Source organism: Zalophus californianus, chromosome 11 (assembly GCF_009762305.2).
Source record: "Zalophus californianus isolate mZalCal1 chromosome 11, mZalCal1.pri.v2, whole genome shotgun sequence".
NCBI lineage: Eukaryota > Metazoa > Chordata > Mammalia > Carnivora > Otariidae > Zalophus > Zalophus californianus.
In genome coordinates, this window is record NC_045605.1 from 26,934,289 (window position 1) to 26,955,239 (window position 20,951).

Below are 20,951 nucleotides of genomic sequence, written 5' to 3' on the forward strand. Positions count from 1 at the left end.
TTTTTTGGAGGTGTGTTATCTGCTTCTCTGGAACACCATTTAGGAACAGGTAAAGTCTTCTTTACCAAGAGAAGACATATTTCCTTTAGTAGCATGGTGAGTTCCCCCCTACTCACAATGAAATTGCTCAAATACGGGAGTCAATAATGAAGGCAACATCCTCAGGTTGATAATGAAGACAGATGCTGCTAACATTTCTTATACTGCATACAGCTGTCAGGGCAAGAGGGAATTCGAGAAGGTGGTATACAATTAACCTAGTTGGAATTGGGCCAAGGAACCTGAGGTTAATGGCCCTGGGAATGGGAGCATTAATGACCACTAATGGTCAAGCCCCTTTTCATGTCTTACTCATTAGAGCTACCTTTTATATTCTATAAGATTGTGGCCTTTGGCCCTGGGACCAAGGGTAATGGAGAGTCGCCACTCCCCCAGACAATGTGTCATGCATTCTGACAGCTTCTGTCCAGCTCTTGATTCTGCCCCCACCCCCCACCATCACAATATTCAGGTATAGTGTGTAGCAGATCTCAACACATACCAGCCGTCTGCTGAACACTGCTTGATGAGAGCGAAGACATAGACATGATGCATATTCATGGGCAAAAATTGCTTCAGGTTTTCATCCAACAGACTGACAAAAGCATGACATCCTCTTGCTTTCACCTGTTTGGTGCTGGTATTCCATTTTCTACACACTCCTGGGTAGGCTGGAATGGAATCTGTAACCACCCCGGAATGTGTCCCCAGTCATATTTGATGGTGACAAGAATTATTAACATGTGAATCTTCTGAGTCTTCCACCCTGACTTGATTGACAAAGAGAATGCTATTTTTGTCCACTCTGTTTCTCCTCTCCCCTTATTCCCTTTACCCTCCAAAAGAGAATTCTACCTTTGCCATAAGCTAATCTTATGCGATAAGCTTTTGTGATGCAAATTTTGGACACTGGATAGACAGAGACAGAACTAGAATAGGGGAGATGAGGGCATAAACTCGGGGAAGGGAAGAAGAAAGCAGAGACAGAGCAAAGGAGAAAGGGAGAAAAGTCTAATTCAATATGTGCGTGATTTGTTGGGGGAAAGATGAGCATGGGGTGTGAAAAGAAAGAAGCTTCAAGGTAGCTGGGTTGTGTGTGTGAGAAAACATAAGAGCAGTAAGGGAAAGAATCTTAAGAAGTCTGGCTGACAGTCATCAATCAGATCTCTTTTAGTATTCTTAGAGGGGTACAAATAAACATCGGTATTCGTTTTAATTATGTCTGGTTGTTGGAGTATTTTCGTTTGCATGGAAAACCCTCCTGAGACTGAGTTATGTGCAGATCTGGGATTATCCAAGTTCACATGTTTAACAGGAAGGCTGAAGTTGGTGCTCTGAGAGAAGCTCAAACAGGGACAGGGACTTTGCTCCCCCCCATTCTTAACCTGAGGGTTGGAAACACATTTTGTGGTGCTACCCTCCTTGAAGGATTTTAAAAAGCAGAGTGTGTTAAAAATTGCCGAATACCAAGAAGCTCCACACCTTCTACGGTAACACACATCCACAGAAGGCTCTAGGGTTACACAGCAGCTTCATACATTCTTATTTCCACCTAAACTCTCAGGAGTCAATATTACATTCCCATTTCATAAACGTGAATACTGAGGTCTAGCGCCAGAGAGAGACTTACTCATCCAGGGTTACAGTGCTCCTAAGAAGCACCTCAACCCAGAGTAGAAGTTTGAATTTTTATAAAAGGGAAGATGAAGAAGGAGGAGAGATGCTGAAAGTGAAAATTCAGTTCTTACAAAGGGGCAGGAATTCAGTGAAAACTATGAGTCTCCTCTTGGGTTTCACATTTCCTGCTCATTTGGGTGATTCTCTGCACACAGTTACTTTGAGCCCTTTGTTGAGAGTGAGGGAAACCAGCAGAGACACAGAGCTGCACCTCTTCCTGATATAGTTCATCCTGCATAATAGCCTCAGATGCCTGGTGGTCTCCTCACTTAACTGTCCCTTTTTTTTATTTGGACCCAACAAAAGGGCAGTGGAGGAAGCACAGCCTGTCTTCTGCCCGTGGCAATTAAGGACTGGGTAGAGACAGGACAAGGAGAAGATGTCCGCATGGTGCTGCCAGCCTTGGCATTTCCTCCACGAACCTGCAAGATAATTCAAGCCATTAAATCATCCAAAATCATATGCGGTGACTGTCATTTTTCTGTTTGAACATCTCACCGGCTCAACACAAGCATTTCAATAGCCATGGTGCCCTAATTTTCTTTGCCGCAGACAACAAAACCAAAGGGAATGAGTAGGAGGAGGCGCTGAGTCCCAGGGGCACACTCTCTAGGGAAGTCTCTTGGGCTTAAATACATCTAAAGCAGATCCAAAAGAAAGCAGTGATTACAGGCTAATTTTCTGCCTGCATTATGTTAAGTGTCCCGTCGTTTACACAAATAGCAATTGCTTTATGCCAGAAATCTTTTTAGTGAATTCCTTTTATTGGTAAATTTTGTTTGTGTGTGTTTTTTTTTTTTAAGAAAAAGAGACTAAAAGAAGATTTTTCAATTTAAAGGTGAGGCTATCTGGATACCAGTAAAAGATACAAGACTGGCACACACCCAAGAGCTGATTTTCCTTTTCACATGCAAATACAGGAGCAGGAGAAATGGTCCTACTCTTTAACTTTGCCATGTTAAGGTCTGGGAGGTCTGAGCCTTTAGCCTCAGGAAGACGCAGCTCTACCTATCGCAGACACACTTGGTTTTCTGGCAAGACAGCTGATGGTGGTCTGAAGTGGGGAGCATAGGTGAGGAGAAACCGAGTCATTCCAGCTGGACTGTCCACATCAGCACTGCCCCCTTCCTGGGAACAATGAGCCAGTTCAGCCCCTACACCGAGACCTACTCTTCCAGTCTGGCCGTCTAGTCCTAAAGGCGTGTGTGTGGTATTCATTCATTAGCTCCTCACCCATTCGATGAACATTTAATTACTAAGCATCTCCTGTGTTGCAGACCGTGGGCCAAGCCCAGGGAATTCAAAAACACAATTATGAAAAAGAGGCCAGAAGCACGATAGTCAAACAGAAGTGGAATGCGGACACTGGAGTCAGAACCATCTGAGAGGATATTTGTACCAAAATCCTTCTCGCCTTGGATAAAGAACTTAGAATCTCATACCTGTAAATAGGGGGAGTGGGGAGCGGACCTACCTTAGAGAGTTGTTGAAAGGAATTCACTACATGTGAGGAAACCAGCATGGAACCGGTCACCACAGCGGTGCTCAATAACTGAGTTGATTCAACCCTTCTGAATTCTCATTTGGAACCAAACCTTACCCCCCGCCCCACCCCACCCAAGGATGCTCTGACTTACAACCATCAGGCATCTGGCCCGCAGGCTGACATCAAGAGGCACTTACTCGTGCCTGTTAAGATCTAAATCTATGACTCTCTTGACCCAAGGAGGCTGGAAGGAGGCAAAAAGGCTGACATGTTCAGTGGGGTGGGGAGAATTTGCGATTGGCTCCCAGGGAAGGCAACAAGGGCTGGTAAGAGGCCTTTCTGTGCCAGGACCCATATTGGGCATTTTGTAGGGATTATTTTGTAGGCCTGTGTGGGGGGTGGGAACCCCTGCCCCATCCAATCTCAACAACTCCAGGAAACTGTCCCCAGTGGGGTCAGAAGGACAAATTAGGAATGGCAACTTCCCAGCGTCCCAGCAGAGTGTTAAGCCTTAGTCTTGAACTACCAAGGAGTGTCCATTTCTGAGGACATGTGGCCAGATCATTAATTCCTAAAAGGAGTGAAAATTTGTGTTGCAGTTGAGAATAAGCTGTAAATTAGCAATCAGTCAGTGTTTCATCCAGCATCCCCTGTAGACAGTTTTAATACCAGGGAAGATAAGCTTATCCTCGAACTATCCAAAATGGGAACCTGGGACCTAATTTAAACTCGTCTCCATGTGCCTGTGCTAGTGCTGAGGTGAGTTTTTATTTGCCTTGTACACGCTGACCCCACGCTCCTGCAGTGCATACATAATCATGGAACCTTAATAAAGGACTAGCAACCTCCAGGGTTAAATGCAGCCTCAACAGCATGATTGTGAAAGAGAGGAGGGTGTTGGTTTCTATTTTTTGGGAGAGCCTAGGCACAGACATTTTGCTTATGATGAGCTATGTGACCTTGGGCAAACTACATTATTTCTTTGAGCATGTTATATCCCCTATAAAATGGTGATGGTAACATCTGACAGGGTTGTTGTGAACCTTCAATTAGATAACACAATTTAAATACCAAGCAGAGCAACCGTCATTTACTGAAGGCTCAGTTAATATCAGTTCCCTTATACAGAATACAGAATGAAGGACACTTGGCGAAGATTTAGTGTTTGATGATGATAATAATGATAATAGGAACATCACTGTGGGTGTTCGGAAAAGAAGACAAACATGGGACTCTATTGCCTCCAGAACTTGGCAGTGAGTCGGGTGCGAGGAGTAGAAATGGGGGTGGATTAGGCTTTGCTGATTCATGCTACCAGCACGGCCCTAAAGTCCCAATTCCAGGCAGAAGAGCCATCTATGACATGCATGACACCAGGTTGCACCAGGAATGTATTTAAATAGAGTGCCTAGTAAGTTCTATATTCAGGACTAAGGGCTTGGTGAATGGTGGATGTCTCAGACATAAACCTGTAAAGTAGGTTATTAGTATTTCTAGTTTCAGTTGACGGAATTATGACTCAGATAAGTTAACTGATTAGTTCAAGGTCACTGGGCTAAGAAATTATATGCCTAAGACTGAAATCCGGTATCTTTGACTTCATGTTCCATATTCATTTTTTTTCAGCTGATTAGGATTCAGAATTTGGGGACTGATGGGGGAGTTTATCAGTCAAGGTAATAGCAGAAAACAGAATCCCACTTGGTTCAAATGAAGACATGGTAATGAAGATGTAATTTATAGAGTTTGTAGGCAGAAAAAGGGAAATCCAATGGGAATGTTGAGGCACCCGGTAGTTCACAATTAAGGGAAGCTATTACCACCTCTACTCTTAAAGGGAAAAGGAGAAGAGATGATGTAATTGGAGCCAAGTGAAAGCTGGAGCCATAGAAGAGTGTCTGTTTGTTAGGATCTGAGGCTTGGAAGGGTTAACCCCTGTCATTATGTCAGCATTGTAGTGTAGTGGGAACAGGAGATAAGGCCACTTTCTTTGTAGGCATTTGCCAAACCCAACTGGAACCAGGCGGCAAAGGAGAAAGGGATGCAGTCAATGTGGTCAGCATTCCTCGAGACAGAGAAGAGCAGAGAAGTGTAGAGAATGGTTGGCATCATATGGTTGGCATGTAGAAGAGTCACTGTCTTCCTACCCAGGCTTTATATTGCAAAGGTAGATTTTCCATGAAGCTGATGAAGTTTAAGCTTTGAGGTCTATTTCCATTTGGTCTTGCTGCACAACAGACAGCCTAGGAACTCGATTGCTTAAAATAGAAATGATTTGTTATTTCACATGTTTCTGTGGGTTGGCTAGAAGTTTTTCTCTGATTCCCATGGTGTCAGCTGGAATCTCTCATGCAGCTGCATTCTGCTGAGACCTCACCTGGGTCTGAAATATACCAGACAGCTCTACTTGCATGTCTGGGCTCCTTGGTTCTCCAGAACATGGTCTCTCCTGCACACCGTCTCTCATCATTCAGTAGTCCAGGCTGAACTTTCTTACATGGCAGCTGACTTCCAGAAGGACAAATATAAACTGTCAGGCCTCATAAGACCTAGGTTAAGACCTGACGCGGCATCCCCTCTGCCTCAATTTATTGGTCAAAGAAAGTTGCAGGCTGGCCCAGATTTAAGATGATAGAATACAGATTCTATCTTACGATGGAAAGAGGAGCATGCACACACAGGTGGGAAGAATTGTTAGGGGTCTCTTTTCAGACAGTCCAGCATAGTCTGTTTCCACACTACATCAATTCTCATCCTTTTAATGTGGAAAATATATTCACCCCACCAAGACATCCTAAATTTTCATTCCAATATGGCAGCAACCTCACGACCAGTATCTCATGATCTATAATGAATGGGTAGAGATGTGCACGAGGGTCCTTGGGTTGAGCATCTCTTGAGCTAAAGAATTGTGAGCTGAAAAATACAAGTCGAATCCCCCCATACTCAATAGCTACTTGTGATATAGTGCTAATACAGGAACAATTACAATAAACGCTCCTGCTCAAAAAGGAGATGAACAAGAAGCACATAGCAGTTACTGGTCCATAGCGATTCTAAAATATAAAGAGGCTTCTCTGAATTTTCACCTTTCCTCGGGCATGGGGGTGAGCACTCCTTATTTATTTATTATTATTATCATTATTATTATTTTATTTTATTTTTTAGAGCCAAATTCTGTCTCTGTGAGGGTTTTCAAATATACTGCTTTTGGAACCACTGTATAGACTCTGCCCTCTGGTTCATTTTTCCTTTTTCATAAGAAATAGCCCAAGTTTTGAGCTGAATAACTTTCTCAACCTGCTTTCTTCCCACAGAAGTTTGGAGCTCTAGGACCTCTTTTCATTTTGAACTTCCCTATTCCTTTATCCAGTCTGGCAGTTCTCTCTCCTCAGGACAAAGCTCTTTAAAATATCATGTTATCCAGGGCGTCTGGGTGGCTCAGATGGTTAAGCGTCTGACTTCGGCTCAGGTCGTGGTCCCGGGGTCCTGGGATCCTGGGATCGAGTCCCGCATCGGGCTCCCTGCTAGGCAGGGAGCCTGCTTCTCCCTCTGCCTCTGCCCCCCTCCTCTCTCTCTGACTCTCATGAATAAATAAATAAAACATTTAAAAAAAATATCATGTTATCGGGGCACCTGGGTGGTTCAGTCGTTAAGCGTCTGCCTTCGGCTCGGGTCGTGATCCCAGGGTCCTGGGATCGAGCCCCGCATCGGGCTCCCTGCTCCGCGGAAAGCCTGCTTCTCCCTCTCCCACTCTCCCTGCTTGTGTTCCCCCTCTCGCTGTGTCTTTCTCTGTCAAATAAATAAAATCTTTAAAAAAAATAAACAAAATAAAATGTCATGTTATCTATCAATCTCACAGGGGTTTACTCCATGTCCCATGGCCCAGCAAAATTATTTCTGAGATTGGAGTCTTTCTACTTCGGAAGTAGGACACGGCTTTGGGACAGCACTATTATGGTTCCTGGGAGCCCTTTGGTCTTGCTCAGAGTGTTTGGGGCATTGCCTTAAATCTTCTAGAGGCCCCGCATGGCCTTGACTTGATCTTTTCTCCAAGGTCTCTACTTTGGGAGGCCTTTGCCACCTGGAGAAATGGTTGGGGTTACTCCTGTGGCAGCATTCTGCAGGATGCTCTTCTGGGACTAGAACATCTAAGAAGGCCTCAACCCATTGTGTTTGGGGACAGTCTGTTTATACAACAGTACATAACAGAAACAGGCTGGTACTGGCTTCTTACAAGGTCTGAAAAAGAGGCACTAAAAAATAGTTACCTGATCAACCATATGGCGTAAGCAATAGAAAAGTAAGGCATTTTAACTGTAACCAATCAGGACTTCCGTTATTTGTAATCTGGCATAATGTTTGCCACATTTCCCTGTGTCAGGTGGTATTTGAAAGATCACAAGCATTCTGGGGATCCAGCTAAGAGGAATTTGAGTGGGGGATACGTTGAGTTTGTGTTTAGTCAGATGTACTTTATGCACTTCATAGTCACTTCCTTGCATATTAATTCTTGCTAGCTTTTCCAATGTAGAGATGGCTTCCAGAAAGTTCCCACTGCCTACCATGAGACACCCAGTGTGACCCAGAAGTCATATTGTGACATGAATGGGTCGTCTGGGGCATCACATTAGAAATATGTGGGGAATGGAAAAACAATGGTAAGGAACCAAACCATGTTAGTCTGGGAAAAATCTTCCAAATATCACAGCACTAAATAAAAGAAACTTGATAGATGTTTTCCCAGATTTGGCCAAAATCCTAAAAATTTTCATGATGTGACCAATCATGACTCAGGAAGCTGAAAGAAACTGTTTCGAACTGTCAATTTAAAAAATCAACCATTTTAGAAGACATACTGAATTATTTTTCTGTTTTTTTCTATAGAAAATATAAAATTGCTTCCAGTGAAAAAGTGATAAAAAAAAGGCATAAAGCTAGAAACAGGAAAATTTTTACTGAAGTGTATTGTGGAGTTGTTTAATATCTATATATTATTTAATATCTATATATTATTCTAGAGTTTCTGATGCATATGGGTGTTTTTCAGCTTTTAAAAATTTACAACTTATGATTTCTCATTTTAAATAAATACATCCAAACCTACTTTTATATTTGTAATTGTATGTCCTTTTTCTTAAAGAGAGCTTCAAAACTATATAATATAAGATTCAGGCCCCACTGAATCTGGGCCATGTCTGTACCTAGATCAGAGTCTTGACTCTCAAAGGCAATGACAGGATATTAACTAATAAAATCCTGGAGTTGGTGCTATCTCTCAGCATGGAAGAATCATGCTCACTGTAAAATGACTTATCTGGTTTGTATTTCTTGGGGTGAATAGAGAGCCAGAGGATACAAAGCAAGATAAGACAGGATGAGGGATGAGAAAAGCAAAGAAGAAAGTAGCTTTACTTGGTAGCTGCTGAGACAGACAAGGGAGCAGTAACTTTTGGCCACAGGACACCCTCAAACCTGATCAAGGTCTGGGGCCCAGGGAGACTAACACAGCTAATAATAACACCAACAATAATATTATAGTTCACTTATTTAATTATTGTTCAGGCATTGCTTTGAGCACTTTGTATGCATTAATTTATTTGATTCCCCCTAACAACAAAATAGCTCCCAGTGTGTCCTGTCCATTTTGTAAATAGGGGAAGCAGGCACAGAGAGGGGCAGGAACCTGCCCTAGGACACGCTATCTCTGTGTAGTGGAACCAGGGCTCCAGTGAGTCCAGCTACGCCAGAGGCTGCTTCCTTAGCAGCTCCCGACCCTGCCTTGCATTGGTCTAACACTGTGCAGTTTATCAAGCAGTTTTACAGAGAGCATCTCACTTGCAATCCTAATAGCCCTGAAAAGTTGGCAGAACAGTTGCTGCTACTCTCATTTTATGGGTGATTAATTGAAATCTAAAATTGCAAAGTGACTTATTCATGATCACATAGCTAGTAAGCGGTGGTATTAGAACTGAAAGCCAACTCTTGTAGGCTTTTCATTATATCACACTATGGATTAATACATTTCAGCAATAGTGCTTTTCAGTTCCTAAAACCTCTTTATGTATAGTGCTAACACAATAATTTCTACAACTTTAGAAAAAGTATTATTATTATTATCCCAGTGTTACCAAAGAGAAACATGTGGGTCAGAGATGAAGCACCTGAGCCCTGGATATTTGACAATTCACAAGCAGCGTTCCCAGTGTTGATCCCTCCACAAATGACAGTATTTCCAGGCTGTTTTTAGAATCCCAAACACAACTTGGCCCTTCCCTATGCTAGGGGAACAGAAGACAGAGCAAACACCCAGGACTTGGAAGTGCATGGTGGGCTCAGGAAACTAAGTGGATTCCTGTGGCAGGAACATAGCATGGATGGGTATCAAATTTAAAAAAAAAATTAGGGCCAGAGGATAGGGGCTTGGAGTACCATGATGCAGACGTTATTTTGCCTTGAGTATACGTAGAGATCTCTCCTCAACACTGGGTGAATAAACTGAAGAAATCCAAGTGTGTTCTTTAGCTTCAAACTGCCCTCTAGTCTGGGAGTAAGAAACATGTATAAAGGAAGGAGAAGAAAACAGCAACAAACAGAAAGCAACAACTTAAAACTATTTGTGAAAAAATAGATAAGTGATGTAGAAAATTAATATTGAGTCTACTGAGTCTTTCAATTACTATAAATGGAAGGATAATATAATAACCATATTTAAAATGGCCCAGGGATCCATGGGGAAAAGAGCCTTGCTTACTAAATGCTTTCAATTTATAGTTGACCTAGAAGGTGACCTAGTTTGTAGTTTTATAGGTGGCCACTTAAAAGTGGGAGCATTCTCTATCACCCATAGCTCATTAGATTAATTTTCCTTAAGCTCTTCGGTGGTAATGATGATGATATTGGTGGTGGTGGTGGTGGCAGTGGTGATGGTGGTGGTGATAGCACTGGTAGTGGTGGTGATGGTGGTGTTGGTTGTGGTGGTGGCCATGATGGTAGTGATGGTGGTGGTGGTGATGGTGGTGGTGATAGCACTGGTAGTGGTGGTGATGGTAGTGGTGGTGATAGTGATGGTGGTGGTGGTGGTGGTGGTGATGCTGATGATGGTAGTGGTGGTGATGGTGGTGGTGGTGGTGGTGATGGTGGTAGTTGTGGTGATGGTGGTGATCGTAGTGGTGGTGGTGGTGGTGATGGTAGTGGTGGTGGTGGTGATCATAGTGGTGGTGATGCTGATGATGGTAGTGGTGGTGATGGTGGTGCTGGTGGTGATGGTGGTGGTGGTGATGGTGGTGATGGTGGTGGCGGTGGTGGTGGTGATAGTGGTGGCAATGGTGTTGGTGATGGTGGTGGCTATGGTGGTGGTGGTGGTGATGGCAGTGGTAGTGGTGGTGGTAGTTGTGGTGATAGTGGTGGCTGCCATTGTTCACTGCTTACTGTGTTGAAGAGCCCACAGAAATTGCCTCTGATCCAAAGGTACTCTGTCAGTCAAATATCAGTCCCCTATTTCACAGAAGAAACATGTATAAAGGAAGGAGAAGAAAACAGTGGGACCAACACATTAACAAACTTTTTCAAGTGGTAAACCAAAATGAAACCCAGGTTTAAAAGGATACAAACGCCAGAATCTTTTCCTACACTGGACCTTCCCATTCCTTTGCCCAGAGACCAATATTGAGACTCTAATTTTCACCTATCAAGATTGAGCAACTAACTTTCATACTTACAGCATCCATGATTGAGCGGCACCTACATATCCATCCTGTATTTTTTTCTCTGGAGCCTCTTATATCAACTCTCTTTTCTTATCAAATTTATAATAATTTCTCCTCAAATACCTTTTATTCTTGTACTTCTTAAGGCCTGTCATTCGACAAGTTCTATCTACCTAGTTTTTATCGAGTATTATACTCAACACATACACATTTCTTCCTTTCTTGAATGTGCTCCTCCCCCTCTCCACCACTCAAAACCCTATATGTCATTTAAGGTTTGTTCTCATGTGTCAGGCACATAATACAGCTGAATAAATTATTGCTATTAATATTATTACAATTTTTATCATTATTACCAGTCATTTAATAAGTAGTTGAGTGTCTACAATGTGTCTGACCACGGTGAGATATTAGGAATCTAATGACAAATATGACATGGTATTGGCCCCAAGGAGCCATGGGAGGTGTGTGTGTGTGTGTGTGTGTGTGTGTGTGTGTGTATGTGTGTGGTGGGGAGTATGTGGAAGGAAAGTGTGATGATACATAATATAGGATGATAGGGCAAGTAATGGTGCCATGAAATAATGACATTCATTTTGGCATCACCACAGGAACTTCCCAGAGGAGGTCAGCTGATGTCTAAGGAACGTGGTTCAGTTAGTCAAGCAAATACAACTTCATGTTAGGTGACCCATCATCCATGTTTGTCTGGGACTAAGGGGTTTTCTGAGTCACTGGATTTTGAGTACAAAAACTGAGACAGCCCCAGTCAAACTGTGGTCACTTGTGCAAAGACAGGAGGTAACAGAACTTGGTAAATATTTTTGAATGAATGAATGAGTAAATTATGCATGAATATTTGAGAGTAATAGTCCATTACTGATTGACCTACCTCTCAATATTTGCAAACCCAGATTTAACCTGGGAGGGTGCAGCTACCCCTAAGGTGTCCGTCCACAGTGAATGTTCATTTTGGGGTTTGCCTTGATGGCAGGATTTTAATAACAAAGAAGATGGAGCTGTCACCTGAAGGTGGGCTAGAGGCAGCTCTGGGAAATCTCTTCCTCTCTCCCTCAATCCCTCCCAAGCCTGTGTATTTCATTAAAATGTGTATGACAACATTTCTTCTCATATTATTGTATTACACCATCCTTAATTGCATAATTCAACATTTTCAAGGGTATTTGGAGGAAATTTGGACGGTTCATTGACTGGTAGTTGAAGGAAGCTGAGAATTAAATTAAAAAACATGAGGGGAAATTACTAGTAAAACAGACTGATTGAAGGGCTGATGTGGGCTATCTCTGAGCTTCCCTGCCCTGGCGTCCCATGCACACCGGTTCAGGGGTTTTCGGGGGAGTCTGTGGCCCTCCACACATAGTTCCTTGTCCCCTGTCTGGTCACCAGGAGAAGGCTAGGAAAGCCTGCTGTGGGTTGTCTTTCTTCCCCCATGCTCCCCTTCCTGTTGTTTGTGTTGTCCTGGTTTGCGATTTTTGACATGCATTCTGCAGATTGCCTGTTTTCGCTTGCTCTGTTGAATGCACTTAGGCTCTCGGGCTGATTGCAATCACGCTGATTGGAGGGAGGAGCCCGTGGCCCGCAGCCCAGGCCAGCTTCACCACTGCCTGAGCACTGGTCCGACTCCTGGCCTCCTGCTCTCTGCCCCGCAAACTTTCTCTCCCACAAGTTTCCCTTAAACTTCCCCCACCCAGCAGAGGTTTCTCTGCTTCCCTTCTCCTGACCACAGCCTGGGAGGGGTCACCCGGAAGCATCTGGCACAGAAATGAGGCTGGGTGGGGGGAAGAGTGCTCCCCGGGGAGCACGCGCCCCCATGCCCCTACTGTGGCTGACCTCCCAGCCACAATGCTTGTTCTTATTGTGGGAGCTGCCTTCCTCCCCTCTGGCTCAGCAAAAGCCCCAGGTTGGAGAACGTTTGGTATTCTTACTCCCAGACTGCCTGTACAGCAACAGAATGCTTCAGTACCCTATGTGCAAAATGATGCATTCCACTTCACTGATGGGATGGTTTTGTTAGCAAAGGAGAACGCTGGGGGCTGGGGATGGGGTCGTGGGTAGTGTCAGTTTATCAGAATGGATGCTAAGAATCTGTAGTGATTGCAAGAAGTCTGAATGGCCTGGGGCGCCTGGGTGGCTCAGTTGGTTAAAGTGTCTGACTTTGGCTCGGGTCATGGTCTCAGGGTCCTGGGATGGAACCCTGCCTCAGGCTCTGCAAACAGCAGGGAATCGGCTTCTCCCTCTCCCTCTCCCTCTGCCCATTCTACCACCCCTGCTTGTGTTCGCATGTTCTCTTTCTCATTTTTTTTCTCTCTCTCTCTCTCAAATAAATAAATACAATCTAAAAAAAAAAAAAAAAGGCTGAATCGTCTTCCAACTCCAGGGAGAGGCAAACATGAGAGTTTCGTGGAATTCAAAACTGAGCTCCTTAGGAATGAAGGGAAATTGACTGCTATGGAGGCAAGTGAGTGGTCTTTGACCAAATGTTCAGAATGAAACAGATCCCTCCCTTCCGTTAACTGGAGACTAACATTCTCCCAGTGAAGTCCCCACCAACCTGTGTGTCCACCCCAGCCACACCTTAGGGCTAGGGAGGAGGGGGCATTCTTGGGTCCTTTCCTGTTCTGAGATTGAGGGTTCATGGCTGGGAATAACCTAGGCAATGGCTTTCACAACCCCTGCCCCAGAGGATGGTGCTTTCAAGGTCCTGCTGGAAGCCAGCTGGGGTCCAGCCTCTTGTCTGAGAAAGGGGAGACCTCCTAGTGACTCTGCAGCTGTGTTCCTGTCATGTCTGCAGCATTTCAGCAAAATCCTCCTTGCTCTCTGGGCAGTTGTGTTCAGCTTGAGAAGGACCCACCCAAAGACAGCGGGCAGCGTCTCTGCCTATAGACAAAGCAGGGGAACAAAACTCAGGCAGGCCAAAGGCAGGCAGAGCCAAGGGCTAGGGGCACAGGGGGCGTGGGTCACAGACACACCCCGCGCCCTTCATCAGTCCCCTGGAGGAGCCCCAAGAAACCTTTGGGAACCAAATGCTAAGTGGGTGAAGATTAGCAAAGCCCTCTTCACTGGGGGAGTCACCCAGACCCAGCATCTTCATCAGCTTATTTGGGAGCATTCAGCTTGTTCCAGTTCAATAATCCATTCAATAAAACTGTTAGTGCCTGACATGAATCCCAAATTGGTGTGTGGCTAGAGGCATGCTGGCCGCCCCGCCTGACAGACGGGCACATCTACCACCTCTTCTACCCTGTAAGTGAAAACCAAGTGATATTAACAGCTTAGCATAGATAATAGGAATTATGACAGCAATGTCAGAGCTGGTACTGAGGGTCTCTGTGTGGCCTTACCCAGACAGCAGAACCCAGGAAACCTTACGGGGCAGTCACACCTCACACCTCGCCCTCCCGGCTCCATCCCACTCCCTCCGGAACGCAGATGGGATTTGCTGTTACTGAATTCTCTCCAGCAAGTGGAGTGATCCACTTGGGCTTTGCTTCACAGCAAGGCTGTTGAGGTTTAGGAGGAGAAACTTGGCTTTATGAGCTGCTCTGGTCTGGGAGGAGAGCTGCCTGTTTCATCTCCATTCCAAACCAAACCCTGTGGAGTGGGGGGCCTCTCTCTCCCGCCCCCAGTTTGCACCGGAGATCTCTGCTGCCAACAGGCCCTTCCTGAGCCCACGTGGTGGTGCTTGGTGCTGTGGATGGTGCGACCTCAAGGGAGGTAGCTTTGACTGGGAAGGGCTCTGTAGTCAGAGAGACCTGAGTTCAAATCCTGGCTCCGCCCCATACTGGTGATGTGACAGAATGAGCTTATGCCTCTTCATTCCCTAAAATAGAGATAATCATACTACCCCACTTGTGGGGTGGTTGGGAAGATTGTTGTACATGGTGCTAGGCATGTAGCTAATACTTACTGAATGCTTACGAACAGCTACTGAAATAATATTAATTATTTTGTATTGTTGTTTTATTGATTCTGTTATTATTTCTATTATGGTTATTATAAGATTCCTCTGAGTCCTGCAGATGACTCTGAGTCTGTCCTGGGGCCAGGACCTTTCCCCTCTTTTTCCTCAAAAAAAAAAAAAAAATCACACCAAGTTATTGCTCATTACTTCTGCTCTTTCCCTGTGGTCTTGTTTCATTAAAAATGCTAATTCCCCCAGCTTGCCTTCCCATCTTGGCATTTGCATATACATGAGCAGCTCATTCCCATTCTGGAGTAGGGCTGAGCTGGGGCCTGAAAAGGAGCTCTGTTGGAGAGGGCTGGCTGGGGGGCCAAGGCCAGAGCTGCCAGGAGGGGGTGACCACTTGCTCAGCTCCTCATTTGATCTCCTTTGTTCTTGCCTGCCCTGTTCTGGAGACACCTGCTGGTAAGCAGGAGGATGCTGGCTCCTGCCATGGGCACTTCTAACTGGCATTGTCTTGCCAGTGTCAGTTCCAGGCAGGAGATGTGACCTGTGCACTCAGCAGTAGCAGGAGGCTGGTCCTGGCTCTGCCTTCCTCAGAGCAGTGTCACTTGGCCAAGTGGTCCCTGGGACATTCCATTCCAGCACTCGGAGTTTACTTGGGAGTCCGGAGGAACTAAACAATAAAGCAAAAATGATTAGTACAGCTCATGTAGTGCTGAAGAACATTATATCCATAATTCAGAGGAGCACAGATTTGATAGTTCTACACATTCTTTTTGGAGTAAATGATGTGGTAGACAAAGAAAACATTCTTGGGATCTCTAGACATGGGCTTAAATATGATCTTGTCAAATAACAGCTGGGTAACCTGGGTACTCACCTACTCTGAGCCTCCTCAGCCTCATCTTTAAAATGGGCTTAATGGTAATGACTCCCCAACGTTCAGATGGCACTGAAATGGGTCAAGGGCCTTGCTTATACCCACTCGGTCCCCTTCACATCTGTTGTCACCACCCTGGTCCAAGCCACTCTAATTTTTTAAGTGTACCTCTTCACCTGTCCCCTGAAGGTCTTCCCACCCAACACTTCTGCTTCTTTTCAATTCATTCTCCACACTTTGCCAGGATGTTCTTTGTAAAACCCAAGTTGGATCATCTAATTTTCTTCTTTTAATCTCTAAATTGGCTTTCCTTTCTTCTTGAGGAAAAAAAATGCAAAAATCTCTAACTTTTCTTCTGTGCCTTTCCAGCCTCGTCTCACCTACCCACCTCCTGCTCACAATTCTCCAACCACACTGGCCTTTTCTATTTTTTTTTAAATATGCTAAGCTTCTTTTGCATCAGGGGAAAAAACATCTCCTGAGACCCCAATCCAGATTAAGTTCCTCTCCCCCTTCATTAATATGCTCCAAGAGTATCCTGTGCTTTTGATGTGTACCTGTAGGTCAGCTGTATACACATTTCCATTAATTTGTTTCTCTTTTAATATTTTGTGAATCGTTTTGCCTCTTGGAGAAGCTACCTCACTGCAAATGAAACCCCTGGGTGATGTGTGCTCCGGCACCACTTATGGGACAGAAGCGCTGTGTGTCACTGGAAGGGGTAGACACGGTAGAATTCTGTAGAAAGGCTGCAGGTGCTCTGCTGCACTTCCAGCCCTTCCGTGCCTCGAAGGAGCACCATCCTGGGTGCCAGGAAGTGGGGACTAGTGTGCTTGCTCATTCCTCAATTCCAAACTGCAGAGCCCTGCCCCCTCATGACTGTGGGACTCCACATGTCCTTTTTCCTTCTTTGGGCAGGTTATATGTTTTGTTAGCATGGACAGCAGGAGCCTGTGCAGAAAGGAGTGTTTGCCTCTTTTTTTTTTTTTTTAGATCTTTATCCCCAAGGGAATCATTAGGATCTAAGATTTATGTATTCCACGAATATTTATTGAGTAAAAATCCCCATGAAGCTCTATTCCACATGTTCTGTATTTATTTATCATCTTTTATAATATCCCTGCAAGGTAGGCACTATCATCATTACCCTCATTTTACAGATGAGCTCCCTGAGGCACAGGCAGGCGATGGAATCTGCCTAAGACCACACAGTTAGTAAGTGGTGTGGCTGGAAGCCAAACTCGGACAGTATGACCTCCAAGCTGCCCACTTACGTAGAGTCCAACCAACCAGGCAACCTGCCTGCCCTCATGGAGCTTACCTTCTGGTCAGAGTCACAGATGGCAAACAGAGACAAGACACCACCCATGCTCCTTGGGCAGCAGTAAGGGCTGTAAAGACTATGAAGGAAGGGGACACAGAGTGGCTGGGTGTCAGGGACGAAGATGGCTGGTGAGTGGTCTGTGGGGGTCTGAGGAGGTAACTTTCAGGCAGATAAAAGGAGCTGGCTGTGTAATATCCAGAGGAAGAATGTTCCAGGTAGAGGATGGGGAGGAGGACCTGTCATGTTTGCGAACCACTCTTGTGCGGGAACACGGGGAGTGGGGAGGCACATGGCAGGGGACGAGGTCCAGAGAGGAGGCAGGGCCAGGGCAAGGAGATGATGCCATCAAGAGAAGGAGTTCAGGCTTTACTGCAGCGTACTGGGAGACCACTAGAGGGTTTTCAGGAGAGGGATGCTAAGATCTGATGCACATGTTTAAAGGGTCATTCTAGCTGCTTTTTTAGAGAATGAAATTGAAAGGACCAATGGCCATGCTCTTCCAGTCCAAGTGAGAGGTACAGTAGGCCCCCTGATGTGTGGGTTTGCTTTCCACAGTTTCAGTTCCCTGAGATCAATCTCCATCCAGAAGCAAAAGATCCTCTTCTGACATGCTGTCGGAAGGTCAATAATAGCCTAAGGCTACGTCACAGGGCCCACGTCATTCACCTCACTTCATCTCATCACATGGATATTTTATCATCAAACATCATCACAGGAAGAAGGGTGAGTACAATATAATATTTTGAGAGAGGCCACATTTCACATAACTTTTATTACAGTATAGTGTTATAACTGCTTTATTTTATGATTATTGTTGCTAATCTCTTACTGTGCCTAATTTATGAATTGAACTTTATCCTAAGTGTGTGTGTATAGGAAGAAACATGGTATATATAGTTTGGGACTATTCGTGGTTTCAGGCATCCACTGGGGGGCTTGGAGTGTATCCCCACAAGTAAGGGGAGGCTATTGTAATGTTGAAGTGGGGGTGACACAAAAGGGGCCGGACGATGTTTTAGAGCTCCAGTTATGATAGCATTTGCTGTAGAATTGTGTGTGTGGCAGGGGCTAAGAAAAAGCAGAATCAATGCTGATTACCAGGGTTTTAGCCTGAGCAGATGGTTAGATGGTGACATCATTTATTAAAATGGAGAAGACCAGAGGAGGAACAGGTGTGTGTGTGTGTGTGTGTGTGTGTGTTTGTGTGTGCGCGCGCACGTGCGAACCTTGGGTTAGCCTGAAATCGAGAGTTCTGTTGTGAACATGTTAAGTTTAAGATGACCAGTTGACTTCCAGTGGGGATGTCAGGGCGTATTGGGTCTATGGGTCTGGGCTTCAGGGAAGGGTGGAAGATGGAGACATCAGCATTCAGGTGGCACTGAAGCTCTGGATGGGACAAGAGCCCACAGAGAAAGCGTAGACAGAACAGGGAGGGGAGGAGGGACCCAGGCCCTGCAAGACTTGGGGGAGGGGGTCAGGAAAAAGAGGAGAAGCCAGCAAACGAGGGAGGAGACCCAGGAGCTTGTGCTGTCCCAGAACAGTGGGCGACAGAGGCAGGGCAAGAGGGGTGAGCCCTCTGCCAGGCAGATGCCACTTCAAATCCTGACTAGCCCCTGGCACTCCTTCGCTCCCCCTTTCCCTGACCTATTTCTCTCCAGGTCACACTCCTTCCCACCCCAACCTTCCCGCTGGGATACAGCTTTGTAGGGGCAGGGACTTTTGCTTCTTTTGTGTAATTAATAAGACATATTCCTGGCACCCAGGACAAGGCCTGGTCCTTCCTAGGTGTTTAACAAAATCCTTGTTGAATGAATGTGTTGTGTGAGGGAGAGATAGGGGAAGATCTACAGGTGGAGAACACCGGCAACTTTCCAGGGCAGTTTGGTGACACCTCTGCTCCGTTGATAGTGCTTGTTCCTATTTTCCGGGGCAGACAATAAAGGATGTCAGCCTGCAGAGTCGGTGTACTGGTGGGAGTTCTCCAGGAAAGGGGAAGCTACAAATGGAGAAGAAACAAAGAGGTGAATAAAGGCAGGAACAAAGTCCTGAGTGGAGGGGGCGGGGGACAAAATGGGATGAAAGGGAATCTTGAGCACAGGTGAGGGGTTGTCTTGAAGTAGAAGCAGGATACACGGGTGGGAGATTTGGGAAGAAAAGATTATGGATTGCAGCTTTGTTCTGATTGTTTCCAGCTCCTCTGAAGTGTAAGAAGTGAGGTCTTTACCTGAGGGGGAAGACAAAGAGGTTTGGAGGCTTAAGGAGAAAAGCAGGGGCTGTAGGATAGTCCTCTCTGGCGGAAGGAAAAGCAAATTTACTGGGAAAGTATCCCAGGATCGCTGGCAATTTCAGGTGCATTGATATTTGAAGTCATAAACTTCAACTTCGGCTAGGTGGCATGCTTATGCATTTTTTTCTCCAACCACGTAAAGGTGCAGTTAATAGGAGGAGGGATTAATTCAGATGCCATCACAGTCTTGTCAACCACAAAGGGCTGTTAGTGATTCTAGAATAGGTGGGTCCGAGCGAGGGTGACTGAGCCACAGCCTTTCTGATAGATTGGATTCCAGCAAAGGTGCTATCTGGCTCGCTTTGACTCAGGCTCCTGAGGACCACTCACACCAGGACCATCTGGGCCGGCTGCCACCCGCCCCCCAGGTCCCCTGCTCCCGAGGCACCCACTTTAAATACTGTGCCTGTCTTCCTCATCTGGGCTTGCCTGGTGAAGAACCCCTCCTCCCCCGCCCAGCTGCCTCTGTGCTCCTCTTCCTCTCTCTGCTGCACGGCACCCCTCCCCTCAACACACATTTGGGCCTCTTCTGGTGGCCTGTGGCCATTTCTGACTTCAGAATGCAGATCCACTGGGCTCAAGTTCCCTGGGGACACACACAGACCCCTGTCCTCTCCTGACTGGGGAATGCCCTCAAATCAGAGCTGCCGTCACCCAGCTCAGCCCTGGTTAACCCCTTGGGGCTTGGCAGGAGTGACTTTCCCAGATCAAGTTACTTGGCAGAGAACTAGAAGGGCTTTCAATTCACCGAGGGCCACCATACCGCCCATCCCCTGCTCCAAATGGAATCTGGAGTCTGTTCCACACTGCGCTGGGGTTCTCTCACTCACAGATGGCGCTGCCAAATCACATGTGCCACCTCTCTCTCTGTCCCTGGGCCTGTCTACCTCTACCTAGATTCCCAGCTCGTACAAACTGCCTGGTCTGTGTACGCCATGGCCATCTGGGTGTTGGTGCACCCCCACACGTCTGTCAACCATCAGTCTTCCTGGATATCTGTCTATTTATCAATCTGTAGATTCCCTGCCATGGGGCCTGCTGTCAGTCTATCCACCCCTCCTGCTCCCTCTGCCTGCACCTGTGTCTCCCCCAATGCCAGCCTGACTGCAGCCATCTTTCTTCTTTTGGCAGTTGGCACTCATGTCTCCAAATCAACTCCTTTTGAAATCTACCCACCCTGTCCTCAGCACTGTCTGACCCCCGGGCCAGAAAGCAGGCAGAGGCTGTTAACATGAAGGCCAGATGTTGCTCTGTACCTGCAGCAGGGGGTGGAAAGACATGTTGGCCCCAGAGTCATCAAACCTCCATCCTACTTGACCATGGGGGAGTCACTCACCTCTCTGGGCCCTGCTGAACCACATCTAAGAAACAGGGATCATGGGACCTGTCATATAGAAGTAGTTTCACGGTTAGAGGACAAGGTGCCACCGTGTGTGTAGCTTAGTTCACAGCACATAGTAGGTCTCTAAAAATGCTCTTGAATCTATGGTGTAAGTTCTAAATCTCAAACATGTAATATGAACAACTACCATTTATTGAATTATTATTCTCACTATCTTAAGGACTTTATATGTTTAATTGTATTTACCTTTTACAAAACCCAATGACCTCAATCTTCAGTGTG

The 20,951-nt window shown here is 45.7% G+C and overlaps 1 protein-coding gene across 2 annotated transcripts in view; it reads left to right on the top strand.

The window, feature by feature from the left end:
* NTM (neurotrimin) overlaps window positions 1-20,951 on the top strand; it is a 948,438-nt gene that overhangs the window by 120,042 nt on the left and 807,445 nt on the right. Inside the window, exon 2 of one of the 2 annotated variants that reach the window (XM_027580143.2) lies at window positions 17,596-17,763. The exons of the other annotated variant lie outside the window; for it this stretch is intronic. The gene's annotated coding sequence lies outside the window, so the exon portion shown is untranslated. The remainder of the gene's footprint in view (window positions 1-17,595; window positions 17,764-20,951) is intronic. 2 annotated transcript variants of the gene reach the window in all.